At 45.9% G+C, this 14,936-nt stretch overlaps 1 protein-coding gene across 2 annotated transcripts in view; it reads left to right on the plus strand.

The window, feature by feature from the left end:
* Positions 1-286: 286 nt before the first annotated feature.
* TMEM200A (transmembrane protein 200A) overlaps positions 287-14,936 on the plus strand; it is a 69,929-nt gene continuing 55,279 nt past the window's right edge. Inside the window, exons 1-2 of one of the 2 annotated variants that reach the window (XM_047735044.1) lie at positions 287-477; positions 1,177-1,346. The gene's annotated coding sequence lies outside the window, so the exon portion shown is untranslated. Of the gene's footprint in view, positions 1,347-14,936 lie in introns of both variants that reach the window. The other variant, XM_047735043.1, reaches the window with a different exon arrangement.

Consider the following 14,936-nt stretch of genomic DNA (forward strand, 5'->3'; position numbering starts at 1 on the left):
TCAACATCAGCACCGTTCATCGAAGCACTCAGCGGTCGGGTTCGCCCTCATCCCTCCTGCCCATAACTCTCACCCCCAAGCCATCTCTCACAGCTCCTTCCAGGGCCGACCCGCGGCTAATCCGTTGGGCGCTCTAGGGCGGTGTACACAGAGGGGGCGTTTGCAGAGCCGGCTGGGAGCCCAGTGTGGCTCCGCTCGCGCAGCGCCGGCGCAGCCCGCCAGGGGGACCCCGACCCGCCCAGACGGCGTCTGATAAAGAGTCTGAGGGGCGTGGGGCCGCGGCGCCTGCTCCAGGAAACCCGGGCATCCGCAGGGGCTCCCCTATTGCTCCAGTGGACTGGCGGGGCTGGGACCGCGGGGCTGGGACCTCGGCTCTGGGACCTGCGGTTGCACCGCAGACAGAGGCGTGCCCCACGGGTGGGTGTGTCCGTTTCCACCCGCTGGCCTTCCAGCCCGGAGAAGAGCTCCTGAAATCGGGTATTTTGTCCCCCAAGACAGGTTTTGTCTTCGGTAAACCCGGATCCAGAAGTGCAACTTTGCGGCCGGGTCTCGCGTAGGGCCTTTGGGGGGGGGGGGGGGCTGGGAAGGGGAGGAGCGGATCTTGTCGGCATCCTCCAGGAGGAGGCGGGCTGCGAGAGCGAGGGCAGCGGGGCTGGGGGAGTTCCCACGGGCGGTGGGAGGCTGCGAGATTGGCTCCGACCCGGGTCCCGACCGTGCGGTGACGCTCTTGGAAGCCCGCCCTGCCCCCCACCCCAGCCCCCAGTCCCCAGCCCGCCTATTCCGTGCTTAGGGCGTGAGGGGTGGTTGGGATCTGTCTGGACCAGAGCAGAAAACTTTTACCCTCCTGGCCCCCGAGTCCCTTTTGTCTTTCTTGGAGGCGGCGATGACTCCTGAGCTGCGAGTCCCTGCCTCCCGGCCGGCGCGCTACGCCCGCTGACCTCCGAGGGAAGGAGCGCTCGGGCTCCTTGCGCTCGATGGCGGCGGCCCGCGGCCCCGCGACCCGCGGTGGACACAAGCAGCAGCGCAGCCCCCGCCCCGAGACCGCCGCCGCCCCCACGGCGCGTGGGTAAGGGGCGCCCCCCACCCTCCGCCGCCGGTCCCCCGCCCTCGCCGCCCGCCCCCTCGCCTGACTCATCCGCCCGCCGTGGCCGCGCCGCGTCCGCCGCGGGAGCCCAGTCGGGATGGGGAGGGAGCCCGCGGCTGCCGGCGGCTACCGAGAATCCCGCTGACGCCCCCGAGCCCGCAGCCTCCTCCGCTCGTCTGAAGAGGCGCCCGACGTCCCAACTGCTCCAGCAGTGAGAGTCCGGAGAGACCCCAGGACCCCAGAGGCCGTGCGCTCAAGACAGGTGAGGGGCGTAAGGGAAGGTGCTGTCGGGGGGCGGGGAGGTGGGTGGGCAGCCACGGCAGCCGCAGAGGGGCGCTTCTTCACCCCCACTCCCCCCGGCTTCAGCCTCCGGAGTTCGGGTAAACGCTGTCTCCCGAAGTTTGGGAAATAAACCAAGTCCGCCATCAGTTTCGGACTCCCCAGCCCTCCGAGCGCAAGGGAAGCATTGCGGGGCAGACTCCGGGAGCCCGGAGCCTCGGAGCGCCCGGCTAGGCTTCCTGAGCTACACCCTCCTTTGTCTCCGTTCCAGAGAGTCAGCATTCTCTGCGAAGACGTCCGCGGCGTCAGTTTATAGTAGTTCCTGGCAGGAGCGAAGTGTAGTCAGGGTTTCCTAAAGCAATACCTGGGAGTATCTACATGAGCAAAATGGAGAGGCAGAGCGATTATTTGCCGATTTCAGCACTACTTTTCTCCCTATATAGTCACATAGTCCGTCCTTCAGAAAAAGAACTGAGGCTTTGCAAGATTTGCTTCATTAATCATTCTTCTGCTATAATTAATTATCCACGCCAGCATTTCACACTGTGTAGGTGTAAGCTCTCGTCTATTTACTACCTTTCGATTTAGATAGAGAAGTGTATGTGTGTGACACATGTAATAAAAAATAATTCATTATTCAGTACCAGGCTCCGGTGATGCCAGAAAGTCAGATGCTTCACATATATGTAATTTACTAATTGGAGTCTATCCCAGTACACCTGGGTCTGGTGTATTTCAGAACTACATATGTTGCATTAAAGTGTCTCTTAACCTTGTGGGTTTTTTTGTTTGTTTTTTGTTTTTTTTTTCTTCTGAAGACCTTCAGAAGTAGTCGTGGACAACTGTATGCATAGAAAATATTTAAGGAATCGACATCTGTTCTTATTTGTCAGTAAGAATATTGAACTCTTTTGGTTTTGCCGTCAAACCAAGTTCCGAGCTACACTTTCTGGAGTGCTTTATGCATAGGTATTACCAGTTCCCTATAAAAGCTATTTACTTTGATGGTTTATCACGTCTTGCACTGTAGAAATACTTATTATCAGTTGACCTTCAGTTTGTTATTTGGTTGCCTATATGGGAATATATTACCAATTTGTGAAAAATAGGCTAGATTTTGAAACTTTTTAAACCCTTGTTTTTCCACTACTGTTTATCTGGGCAGAAGCATCTGCTTGTAGTTTCATGGTTTTCAAACAGCTTAAGTGAAGGAAAGGAGTCCCTCTAAACAGAAAATAATGTTTTCATTAAGTGGAAACTATAGTTAAAGGTCTCAGCAATTTAATGATACAGGGTGTTTTTTTTTTAACTCTTAAAAATATATGCTGAGGGTTAGAAATGATTTATGCTAACCAAGTCCTACTAGTGAGCTCATAATTATGGGATGATTTAGCTATAATTTGTAGCCCTGGTTATAATTACCTTTGTATCCTAGGCTGGGAAAGCCTTCAGTGAAAGAGGGAGTTGTTGCGTGGGAAGTCTCTGTGTGTGATTTCCAGGCGGTCGGCACAGAAAGGCTTTACCTGTTGCTTCTGAGTCGGGTCCAGGTAAAAGCCATGTGGTATCCCAAAGGCACCCATAATCAAAAGGGATTCTTCAAGAAGGCTCATTGTATGGAGGGATGGCTGCACTTGTTATTTTAAGTTGGAAGAATTGTTAGTGAAGCTTTTGAATGCTCCCAGAGCTAGATTGCTATAGTTGGACTTGTGTGGTTTCAGAATTTTGACAACAGCTCACTGGGCGGAGAAGATAACCAACCACTGACACATAGTGGGGGGGAGTGAATCTGAACCGATTGTGTAAATTCATTCATTGCCCTGAAGATTATCAGCGTAAAGGGAAAGAAATTCATATTGACCTCAGGAAAATAGATAAAAACAAGGATAGAAGCAGATGTCACCTTTTGCATTTCTTAAGCAAAATTAGTAGAAGATAAGTTTGTAAGTCCTCATAATAATGCGCTTATTAAATAGAATATAGCATCTAAAGGGAAGGCATTTTCAAAATAAATTTCATTTATTAATACTCTCCCTAAATAGGAGACAGCATGGGAAGTCTTCCTCAAACAAAATGCTTTTGGAAAACAAAAACAAAAACAAAACTTGTATAAGGACCAAAAAACACATCTGCAGTGAGATGGACCCTTCATTTTATTAAGGGATAGATGATGTGCAGTTTTGGTAAGTGTGTCTGGTTCAGAACTTAAGATAGGATTTGTCTGCTCATGTCTGATTTGTACCCAAGCACTCGGAGAACACGGATGAACACATGTCGGATGTATTCCTATGGACTGCCTGATGGACTGCAAGGTAACCTCTCCCATGGGAACTTGAAGTCTGGTGTGGAGAGGGCTGGAAAGTGTGCACAGATCGCTGAGCATCTGGGATGGTCCTTGAGCATCAGGGCACTGGTGCACACAGGGGAATAGTGTGGTGGGTTGCAAAGGACTCTGGATGGGGGCTTGGAAAAACCCAAGTTCTCCTGACTAAGCCGCTGAATGAGTGGCCCTGAATATGTTACTTGGCCTTCATGGGCTTCTGCACCCTCATCCCCTTATCGACAGATTGAGGGTTTTGGACCTGTGATCTTCCTGTCTTTTTTAAAGTGCTGTGTGATGAGTTTTGGTGGAATTGAGAGGGAGAAGCCAAAGTGTAATTTGGGAAGGGTGCAGTTAACAGAGTTGCATCAAAGGAAGACGGGCAAGACATGTCCATGCTGGACACAGGGAAAGGGTAATAATGATGCTAATACGAGGTAAAGGAGATCTGACCGATCGTTGATTATCTGAGCTTATAATACATAATAAAATAATAAATGCCAACTTTCGCTGAGTATTGGACAGATTTTGATGAATTTTCACAAATAATGGCAATTGATTTTTCACAACATCCCCAAGAGGTAATGAGAGCAGAAAGGTGAGGAAGCGGGAAAATACTACAAAGCACATGTGTTCCCATATGCCCCGTTGCCTTTCTGCAGACTTATAGAGATAGGAGAAGCTGGAAAGTGCTTTGGAAACCTTGTGTTCATGGGATAGAGAGATAAGGTAGGTGTCTGATTTTAGTGGAGGTTCAAGTGTCTAAGTAAAAATTTAGTTTACGTTCTGGAAGTTAAGTGTCTAAGAGAGCGAAACCTCCTGAAAATGTCTTGATTTCTGTTGTTGATGTTTAGTCTGATTATTTCTGTGTGCTTCCTCCCCACTTCGCCTCCCTCCCTTTCCCCAACAAGAATTCTGGGGATTTGACTATTTACAGAGTCATTGGTAAGACTCTTCGAAAAGAGTTTTGAGTGCAGCTGGGAAAAGGAAACTCTCCTGAAAAGGCGGGGATTGGCCGGGCAGCGGGGTGGGGGGCGGGGTGGGGGGGGTCTATTGTATTGCGAATGGGATATATGCTAGGAGCAAGTTGTGATTTTTTTGTCCCTGGGGGTGAAATTACACAGGAGTCAAAAGATTATGAACAAGGCATGAAGATATGGATCTCTCCATTCCCTCCTGTGGTGCCCTCATCTCTGCCTGAAGAGATAGAACATCAAGGATAGGTAGGTGCCCTCACCCCGCGTCCCTGGCCAAGGGAGTTGGTCAGGATTCATTATATGTGTGAGGAACCTCTATTTAACTATGTTATACAAAAAAGGATTTACTGGCTCATGTGACTGGAAAATCCAGCAAGATGGACCTTGCTTCAGTCGTGGCTAGAACCCACAGGCTCACCTGGGCTTTGTAAGGGCTCTTTTTCTTTCTCCCGATTTCTCGGCTCCTTTCTCTCTGGGTCAGCTTCATTCTGAGGCCCCTTCCTATGTGCTGGGAAAGCTGACTATCAAGTAGTTCCCATTTTGCCTTCTTGGGCTTTTGAGCCGTAGAAAAGAGAGGTTTTGTCTCTTCCAGGTCCTGTTCATAGACATTTCCTTCAAGGGCTCTGACTGGCCCTATATCAGTCCACATCCATCAGAGAGTTGCAGTCTTGAACTAGATCATGTGCCCCACGCTGTGTACATGGTGGTGGTGGTAGGGTGAGGAGGCAGAGGCTGGCGGGGACACCACGATGGAAAGTTGTGTCAAGATCCCATAGAGGTGTGGTTCTCTGAATCCACTGATGTGGTCAATCAGAAACAACATGTCTGTCATCGAGGAGCATTGTGCCCTCCTTTTTTAGGACAGACCCCCTAAACAGTGGTGTGGAGTTTGCACATGGAGGCAGCTCAGGTGCCCAAGACCATACCCATTACAAAAGTGGGACCCTCCTCCCAACCAAGGCAAAGCCCAGTGATGAAGTAATGCCCTTCGTGTCTAGACTTTGCTGAAAGATGTGTGGTTGCAGGATATTTCTGACTGAGGAGACCACCATTTATCTGTATCCGTGTACTTTTAGTAAATATCCCTGTGCTTTATTCCCAGCCTAGCCATTTCATGATCAGAAGCCCTGGTCCTCTAAAGATCATGAAATTGGAGACCCCTCCTTTAGGGACTACCCATCTAGCAAATGTTTGAACAGGAAAGTGAAGTGATGAACATAGTACCGTTATTTATGGAGGTTCCCTGAGTTCATGGGAGTTGGGCAAGGGGGAGGCAGCAGGCATAAGTTAGAGTTACCACTTAGGACTTAAGTCCTAAGATGATAGGTACCAAATTAGAATATTGGGAGGTGTGCATGACATTATGAGTCTGGTAAGGGCATATGACTTGATAAAGGAGATTCTGTGTTGACATGCGAGGAATGAATGGATCTGGAAGATCAGTGGGAGGTAGTAGGTGACATGGCTGTGTGCTGTGGGTAGGTACGTGGTAACTGGCTATGTAGAAAGGAGGCCAATGGTCATGGTGAGCCCAACGATGTTTATGCATGTAGCACTGACATTTATTGGGGACCTACCTAGTATGCCAGGTCCTGTGTTACATGTTTTGAATTCACCATATTCTTTAAATCTCATAAAAACCGTCTCTGGTGAGAACACTGGAAGTTAGGGAGGTAATAAATTGCTCAAGGTTACATGGTCATGAAGCACTGGGATTCAAACCCTGACCATCCAAAACAAATACCCCTACTTTAATAAACTGACGTACTGGGCGCCTGGGTGGCTCAGTGGGTTGAGCCGCTGCCTTTGGCTCGGGTCATGATCTCGGGGTCCTGGGATCGAGTCCCACATCGGGCTCTCTGCTCAGCAAGAAGCCTGCTTCCCTCTCTCTCTCTGCCTGCCTCTCCGTCTACTTGTGATCTCTCTCTGTCAAATAAATAAATAAAATCTTTAAAAAAAAAATTAAAAAAAAAAAATAAACTGACGTACTACCCCTCAAGGCCACCGTCAGAATCCTCTAGGTGAGGTGAAACTGAAGATCGGGGCTTCACCTAAGCAGCTAAAGTGACAGAAGTTCCAGAGGGGATGGAATAGAGGTCATCAGGGCACAGGTGCAGAGCACCCATGCTCCAGGGAAAAATGGACAGGATTGCCAAACCGAGAAGAGGACAGACCTAGACTCTTGGTTTGGGGTTTGGAGTGTAGCAAGGGAAGTGGGAGTGGTATCAGGAAGTTGAACAGGTGAGCCAATCAGTACAACAACTGGGGCTTGATTGTTGGTCTGAGAAGAGGAACTCTGCCATCTGCCCCGCTTTAAATGCCTTCCTGGTGTAAGGCAAGAAGAACACACATTGGGCACCTCCTCAGAGGGAAACAGGATACTATTAGTTGTCAGGCACCGCTAGGGAAAAAGGAGCTAATGTTTGTGGAGCACCTGCCACGTGCCTTAGATACATAATCTCCACCAAATCTTTATTACAGTCCTGGGAGGGTAAATATTAGGCTTTCTTTTCCTTTTCTTTGTCTTTCTTTCTTTCTTTTTTTTTCTTTTTTTTTTTTTTTTTTTTTTTTGTGCCAGGAACTAGAGGCTTAGAAAGGTTAGATGATCTTCCTGAGCTCCTGGAGCCAGACTGGAGAGGAAGGCGCTGTCATGGAAACCCAGTTCTGTCTGAATCTAGACCTCATTCTGGATCTTCAGGGAGTCATCCCGGCCTTGGCAGGCAAGGTCAATGTTAAGTCTGGGGACTAGAAATGGGGAAGTCAGCAAGGCATATGGTTGTGAAGGGAGAGTGAGAGCTGACTTGCAGTCATCAGCACTGAGAGGGAAGCAGGTCATCTGGAGGGGGCTGTACAGCAGGATTATATCCGGCTTTGGCCAAGAACTTCATAATCCGCTAGGTTTTTCCCCTCTGAGCAGGATCTCTGTCATTCTGCAGGACAGATACGTCAGCAAGTCAGATGTTCGGAAGACTTTATTTTAGTCACTAATTTCTGTTGAAGAGAAGGGACCTCTGCCAGCTGCCTTGGCCTGAATTTACCTTGATATGGACAGGTACTTTGTCCTGAAATATGATAAGTAGATACACAGAGAGAGAGGGAGGGGGAGGGAGTCAGGAAGGGAGAGCACGAGCGGACACGGAATGTAGCAGGTATATGAAACACATTCTAGCTACAAAGGTCTATCCTTGAAGATACTCTGAATGAAACTGTTTACTGACAGAACAGCAGTGACATTATGTTATTCCCCAGTAAATGCAAGATCAAACTTTTATCTGCTCAGACGTGTGACTGTGGATTTCATTATGTGCAGTGGGCTGTGTGTATACACACACACACACACACGATAAGTAGAAAGGAATGTGAAGGTATATAAAAATATATATTTTAGGCATATTTGTGAGAACTCAGACCTATTTGAGGAGGTAAATATAATCATCCATAAAATTTTTAAAGCAACACAATAAGGCAAGGTGATTTTAGAGTTAGAAAGATTTTTCAGAGTACAATCAAGATCACAGTGCTGGCTAGTATTATGAAATACAAACTTAATCGTAGCAGTTGAACTAAATGTTATGAAGACTAAAAAGAATGGAACCATCTAAAACCTGAAAGGCCAATCCAGGGAGGCTTCCAGGAGGAAGTGAGTTCTGATGACGATATATGAGCAGAGAGTGAGAGGAGAACAGTGCAGGTAGGATTAAGAATTTACTAATGCTCTCTGACCAGAAAGCACCAGAAATAACCCATGGCGGAACAGGTTGGGGCTGCTACTTGTTTAAGCAAGGGAGAAGGCACACGCCATAGGGAAACACAGGGGGTCTCAGTAAGAGGGTGTTAGAAATTACTTATAAGATTTTAAGATTTGAGTTTATGTTATACGATTTGGGGAAGGTTTAAAGAAGCAAGGCTTCTGCTCTGGATTGAAGCAGGAATAATCCTGTGATGTTCTATCTCACTAAGTCTTATCTGATGTAGCCCAAACTAGAGAGGCTAATGCAATCACTGGCAAAGAAGCAGCAGTCCCTGAATGAGCCCGATTAGGGGGACATCGGTCACACTAGGGGTTAGACAGTGTCCATATTTCTGTTTGTCAGAACAGAAATATGTTCAGGTGTGATTACAGAGTGGCCTTGTTTCTGTCGTGAGCCATTGTGACCACACAGGGGCCTTGTCTGGTGTTGATGTTCCATGAAATCGTTTCCCTCTGACAGGAGAACCTCAGGGCCTGGTTGGGAGGGCCAGGCTCTGCTCCTTCCTAAACTGGAAATAATATCTCAAATTATTTTTTAATTCCAGATACCAAGATTTCCAGCACAAGAGGGTCCTGTTCGTGAATGTTTCTCTTGGGGGTTATGGAGGTGGCTTTCTTCCTAGGCCGAAAATGTATTTAACAGAATTTATCAAATGCCACTGCTTACTAGTTACTCAGCTAGATCCTGCAGATGTCAGGATGCCAAGAATCTCAAGAATTTCATAAGCTAAAGGGAGAGCCAGAAGTAAACCGATGATTGCAGTACCCTGAAATTAAGCTGGTAGAGATACTGGAATAGGTAAAGTATATTGGAGGCTCCTCGGGTGAAAGGAATGAGGACAAGGAGCCAGCTTTTTGGCAAACAGCGAGCGAGTCACAGAGGTGCAGATAGGTTGGCAGCCGCTGAGGAATATTTTCCTTTTTGAGAATCAGCATCTTGGCGCTGACACGCAGGGCGAAGCCAGGGAATTTCAGTATTCTCTGCGCTGATGTAGGGGTAGGAGACGTACAGATTTGGGCTCACTTGGCAAACCACGGATCAGATCAGCTCCATGAACCTTTGTGTGCACGTTTTAGTAATAAAGTAGAGTTAGCATTTCTGAAGAGATGTTCTTACTTCTCATCACCAAAGCAATGCACTCTCCCAATAGAAACTTTGGAAAATACATTAAGTCTAACAAATCAGACTGTAATCCCCTGGCCCCAAAGTACCCATCAGATTTTGACATTTTCTTCCTCATTTTTAATGAAATTTTTTCCATAGTTAATAACATGTTGCAGCCTGCTCTGTTGGCTTAACCTTATGTCCTAAACATTTTCCGACGCCTCGGCAAGCTTTATTAATGTCTGTATAATATTTGATTATGTGGATATAGCACAATTTATTAAGGGTTCTCTTAAAATTGGACCTTTAGATGGTTTCCAAATATCTGGCATTTTAAGTGGCATTTTGATGAAATCTTTGTTCAAATTTCAGATTATTTCTCTAAGCAAGATCCATGGAAGAGGCTAATTCCTGGGTCAAAGGGTATGGCTGTCTTAAGTCTCTTGACACTTAATGCAAAACTGATTTTCAGAATAGGTAAATTTGTGATTGACAGTGCATGGAAATACCCCCTTCATCAACTAGGGTTCTGTGTATTTTTTTTTAAATAAGAAAAGCCGCCATTTCAAAATGAGTAGCAATTTTTGTTAACCACATACTTTGTTTCCTTGTTATAAAAAAACCTCTCTTTTAGAATCTAGACTGTTAAAATATTGTGATAAACCATTCAAGTTTTAAATATGTATTTACACACATTCCTGATTATACATCTAGATAGAGGCACAAGGCAGAGAGCAGATTAGCTTGTGAATAATTTTTTTTTTTAAATCATAAAATGCACATCTTGTAAGGGTGCTCTTCAGACCATGTTGTGGAGAACTTTCCGAGCCAGAGCCCCACTTTGCTTGGTATGCCCTGGCCTCCTCTGTGTCTGTAGCTCGGTGGGATGTTGTAACTCTTGTGTTCATGGTCCCTACACTGTTCAGAGGGGCCGTAAGCTAAGGGGGCAAACCTGTGCCTGTTCTGTTGATGGCTGTGTTCCCAGCAGGGGACTATGGACCAGGTTGACCAGTAGGCAGAATATGAGGTCCCAGATAAAATGTGAAGACGCTTGAGGTTTTCCAGAACATCTGCTCTCTAAAACCGCTGATTCCCCTCCAATAAGCCGAAGATTCTGAGTTTTGAACCTTCTGATTTTGCTCCCTTTTCCAGAAAAAAAAAGCCAGTCACATCCTAGTATCTAGCTTTCATAGTGAGAAACTTTGACTCATTCCATAAGAAGGCAGAATTTGCATCTTAGTTAAACCTCTGCAGGGCTTTTTTTCTTGTCCAGAAATATTTCCTGCGACTGTAAAAGAACTATTAAACCCTTCCTATAGCAGTCCATTTGACGTGGGTTTTGAGTGCCATTTTCAATATTTTCACAGCTGCCATTTTTCTACAAAAATAATATACAACTAAAATCAAAAGACTTCTGATTTTCTTCTGAAAGTTGAGGAAGAACATTACAGCATTATAACTCCGTTTTCTTTTACGGATCTCTGTCAGTAACTTTGAAGATAATTATTTTCTTTCATTTATTCAACAAATTGTGACTTAGTGAGCTTCATTCAGAAGTTGCCGCCAAGTTATACTGACGACCCATTTGGTCAAATGCGAGGCATATCATGTACGATGATGGAGAAAACCATGTGGGAAAGCAGGACCCCTAATTTATGTTCACTTACGGATGGGACATGCATGGGATAGTCAATTCAAGCTCTGTAGGAAGTTCATTAATTAATAACTGATGCAATACCTAGGTGTTGGCAGCTGGGAATAGAGTAGGGCTCAAAGCCAAGGTTGTGGTGAGGGTACATTCTAGATGGGGGAGACAAACAAGGTGGGTTCGGACGTGGACGGGGCTATGAGGAGGTTGAAGTAGTCTTTTGGAGATCAGATGGTCAGGGCAGACCTCTCTGTGTTTAAGGCATCTTGGTTCATATATGCAAGATAATAAGAGCCAGCTTTGCATATTGGGGGTCCGGGGAGAGGAGGGAAGCCTTCATTCTCAATGCGCTTGGAAGTTACGAGAAGGTTTTTCTTTTGGAGCATGATGTTTGAGACCATTTATTAAAAGTAGGGGGTTGGGAGCAAAAACACCCATCACTTTAGAAACCCAAGGTGTGCCATACATTGTTCCATGGCTGAAGACATTCCATATTTAGTATGTCCCTCTTCAAAGACTGTTTCATATAAATAAAACATTAAATACTAATATAAATATAGTCCTCTCTGTAGAATATAAACAGCTCAGTCTACTGTGCTTTTTTTGTTGTTGTTGTTGTTATGTGAAACCTAAATTTTTAACTGTGGCTCGTATAGTGATTTGTATGCATTTAGTAAATGTTCACTGAATTAATTATATTTGATCTTCTATGATGTCAGGGAAAGAAAGTAAGATATAAAACACAGACCCTTTAGTAAGAGACTAAACCATTTCTCTGAAAATATTTAGATAAAGTGTTAACTTTATTCTGAATATTAATAATATATATTTTTAAGGATTTATTTGTTTGGGGGGGATAGAGGCAGAGGGAGAGGAAGAGAGAATCTCAAGCCAACTCAGAGCTCGATCCCACCACCCTGAGATCATGACCCAAGCCGAAATCAAGAGCTGGATGCTTAACTGACTGAACCACACAGGAGTTTCTGAATAGTAATAACATTTAAAAATGATATTCAGGGTGTTAAAAAATGAAATATTGGAAATAAAAATAAAGTTCACAAATATAATTATCTTCTGTACATCGTCCCCCACCCCCACACCTGTGCCATATAGGTAGAAATCTCTGGGAGGCCCTCATGGTGGTCTTATCACACCTTCCTTGACACATATGGAAATCAACCTTATGTATTTTGTGAGTCTTCCAGTCCTTCAACTAATCCAGAACTGACTCTATCCAACACCTGCGTAATTGAGCAGAAGAAAATAACAGCATGTAATTAGTTTGCTAGTGAATGTTTAGCTCTGTGTCTTCGGGGAGATCTCGTTCAAAATATACTCACTGAGTCCTCTGATGTTTATCAAGCGCGTGCTCAGTGCTGGTCACTGCGGTCAGTGCTGGGAGCACACCAGCTTCTCCTCTGGAGGAACTCACAGTCTAGAAGGCTCTAGTAGGGCTCAGGACTTTGAGGATAACAGCTTTGAAGGATGATATACTGGTCTCCCTGCGTCCGAGCTCAGGGAAAGGGAGTGGTGGTGAGTCAAACTGTGGACTAATTCACAGAAGCCTTAAATTCAGATTTGGTTAAGTGATTTTTAAAAGTCAAATTACAAAGAGAAGACAAAGATGAAAAGACGGTACACGCCGTCCGTTTCCAGGAAACAAGGCCACCTGCATCCTTACGCTCATTCTACTAGTACTACTGCGGGGGTTTCTCCTCTCCCACCCCAACTGTCAGAAGCTCATTGCTCATTTGGCAGGAGACCTGCTGACTGGCAGGCCCCTGGGACTCAAGCCCACATGCCACCCCATGAACTGAGCTCTCTCTTCTTCAGCTTGCAGCGTGGTGCAGTAGGGGGAGGGTAGGGAAGGTGGGCGTGCAAATAGGGGTTGTCTCTTGGCTCTCCTGCCTTGGGGCCCGGCAACCTAAGCTCTTCCTCCTTCCTAACCCTCATCAGTACCACTCCTCTCTGACCTTCAACGACTCCTGAAGCTTTAGATTAGAAGATCCTTGGCCCTGCTGCCTTCTTGGTTTCTAGTAGAGCATCACTCATTCATTCCTCTGTTCATTCATGTGAAGCATGTTTTCTAGTGCCTATGATGTACTGTTTCAGGCCCTGGATATTGAGCAGGAAACAAAGCTTCTCTCTTTATGACTCCTACATTCTGGTTGGAGGAGACAGATGATAGCCTATAATTTATTGTGACAGATCATAAGAAAAATAAAGCAGTTCCCACGGACAGAGAGTAGTTGGGATGGGGAGTGGTGTAGCATAGTCACGAAATAGCCCTCTGACATTTGAGCAGGCACCTGAAGGAAGGGAGGGAAGGAATCATTAGAATATCCAGGAGAGGGGAGTGCCTGGCCTGGGAACAGGAAGCACAAGGGCTATGGAGAGGCAGCCTCTGAGAAGTGGGGGTTTGGCGTAGAGGTTTTGCACAGCAGAGAGGCCAATGTGAGTAGAACAAAGCACAGGCCCCTGCAGGATCTTACAGCCACGAAGGAATCATCTGAGTAACATGGGAAGAAGCTGCCCATCCAGACCTGCAGTGGGGGCTTTTCTGGGCCTGGGCCTTACCATCATTACTAGTCTCAGAAGGAAATAGCCAGGAAGCAGAGACCTAGATTCTGCATTCCCCATCTGTAGGCTCTGACTGATGGGTCTGAACTGTAATTCAGGGTTCTCTGAAATCATGGGATCAAAAGAAAGTGACATTGAGAAAGACTTTGAAGCAAGAAGAACCCAGAGAATTCTAGCCAATAGGAGATTTTTTTGGGGGGGGGTATACAAAATTTTGTTCTGGATTGAAGACTGTGTATTCACAAATTCAAAGTATGAGAGCCATGAGGAGTCTTTTCCATACAACAGTGAGAAAGATGAGGTCTGAAAAAGCAGTTCACTGTTTTTAAAGCCTGCTTACTAAGTACAAGTACAGATACGGGATTAAAATCTGGTCCCTTTCCCTCCTAATCTTGGCCCCCAGGTGATACACACATGTTAAGGAAAAGAAAAGCTATGAAATTTATACTTAAATTAGCCACCTAATATGAACTAAGGCTGTCATGGTCAAAGACTTGGGGCATACCCCCAAAAACCTTCTCTTAAATATTAGCACTGTTTTGTTGACAGATACTTGTATTCTAGGCACTGATTGTGTCTCGTGCTAGAGAAAATCTGAGTGGGGTGGACAAGGAGCTTATCATCTGGTAATGGAGTACAAAAAATTAAATCGTCAGTAATGATGTGATGATAAGTGTCGTTAGTGCCACGAAAACGTAGATGTTGCTAGGAGAGAGGGTCGTGAGTCAGAAGGTTAATGGAATGTTTCCCAGAACTGTCTTGTAAGTTGGGGCTAGAAACAAGAGAAACTTGTCTGGAGAAGCTGTGCCAAAGAGGAAAACCATACAGGCAGGTTGAGAAAGAAACTCTTCGGTGTTTTCGAGAACAGAGAGAAAGCCCTGTCACTGGATTACAGCAGGGGAGAGAAGGTAGAAGGAAAGGTTATATGCTGGGCAAAGGCCATTGTGAAATGCCCTGTGGGAGGTGATAAGGGTTGGATACTTGTTCCAAAGAACAAGCTTTGAAAGAGAAAATACATGAGCTGATTTACCACCACTGGGCAGCTTTGTGATAAAGGGGTCAGAGGAGGCAAGAATGCATGAAGGGAGAAACAGCAGAGCTTAGACGGGATGGCGGAAGTGATGTTGGAGATTTGTGGACAGAACGAAGACAGGTTTTGAAGGCAGCATCAGCCAACACTGGTAACAGCACACAG

This window comes from Lutra lutra, chromosome 6 (assembly GCF_902655055.1).
Source record: "Lutra lutra chromosome 6, mLutLut1.2, whole genome shotgun sequence".
Taxonomy (NCBI): domain Eukaryota; kingdom Metazoa; phylum Chordata; class Mammalia; order Carnivora; family Mustelidae; genus Lutra; species Lutra lutra.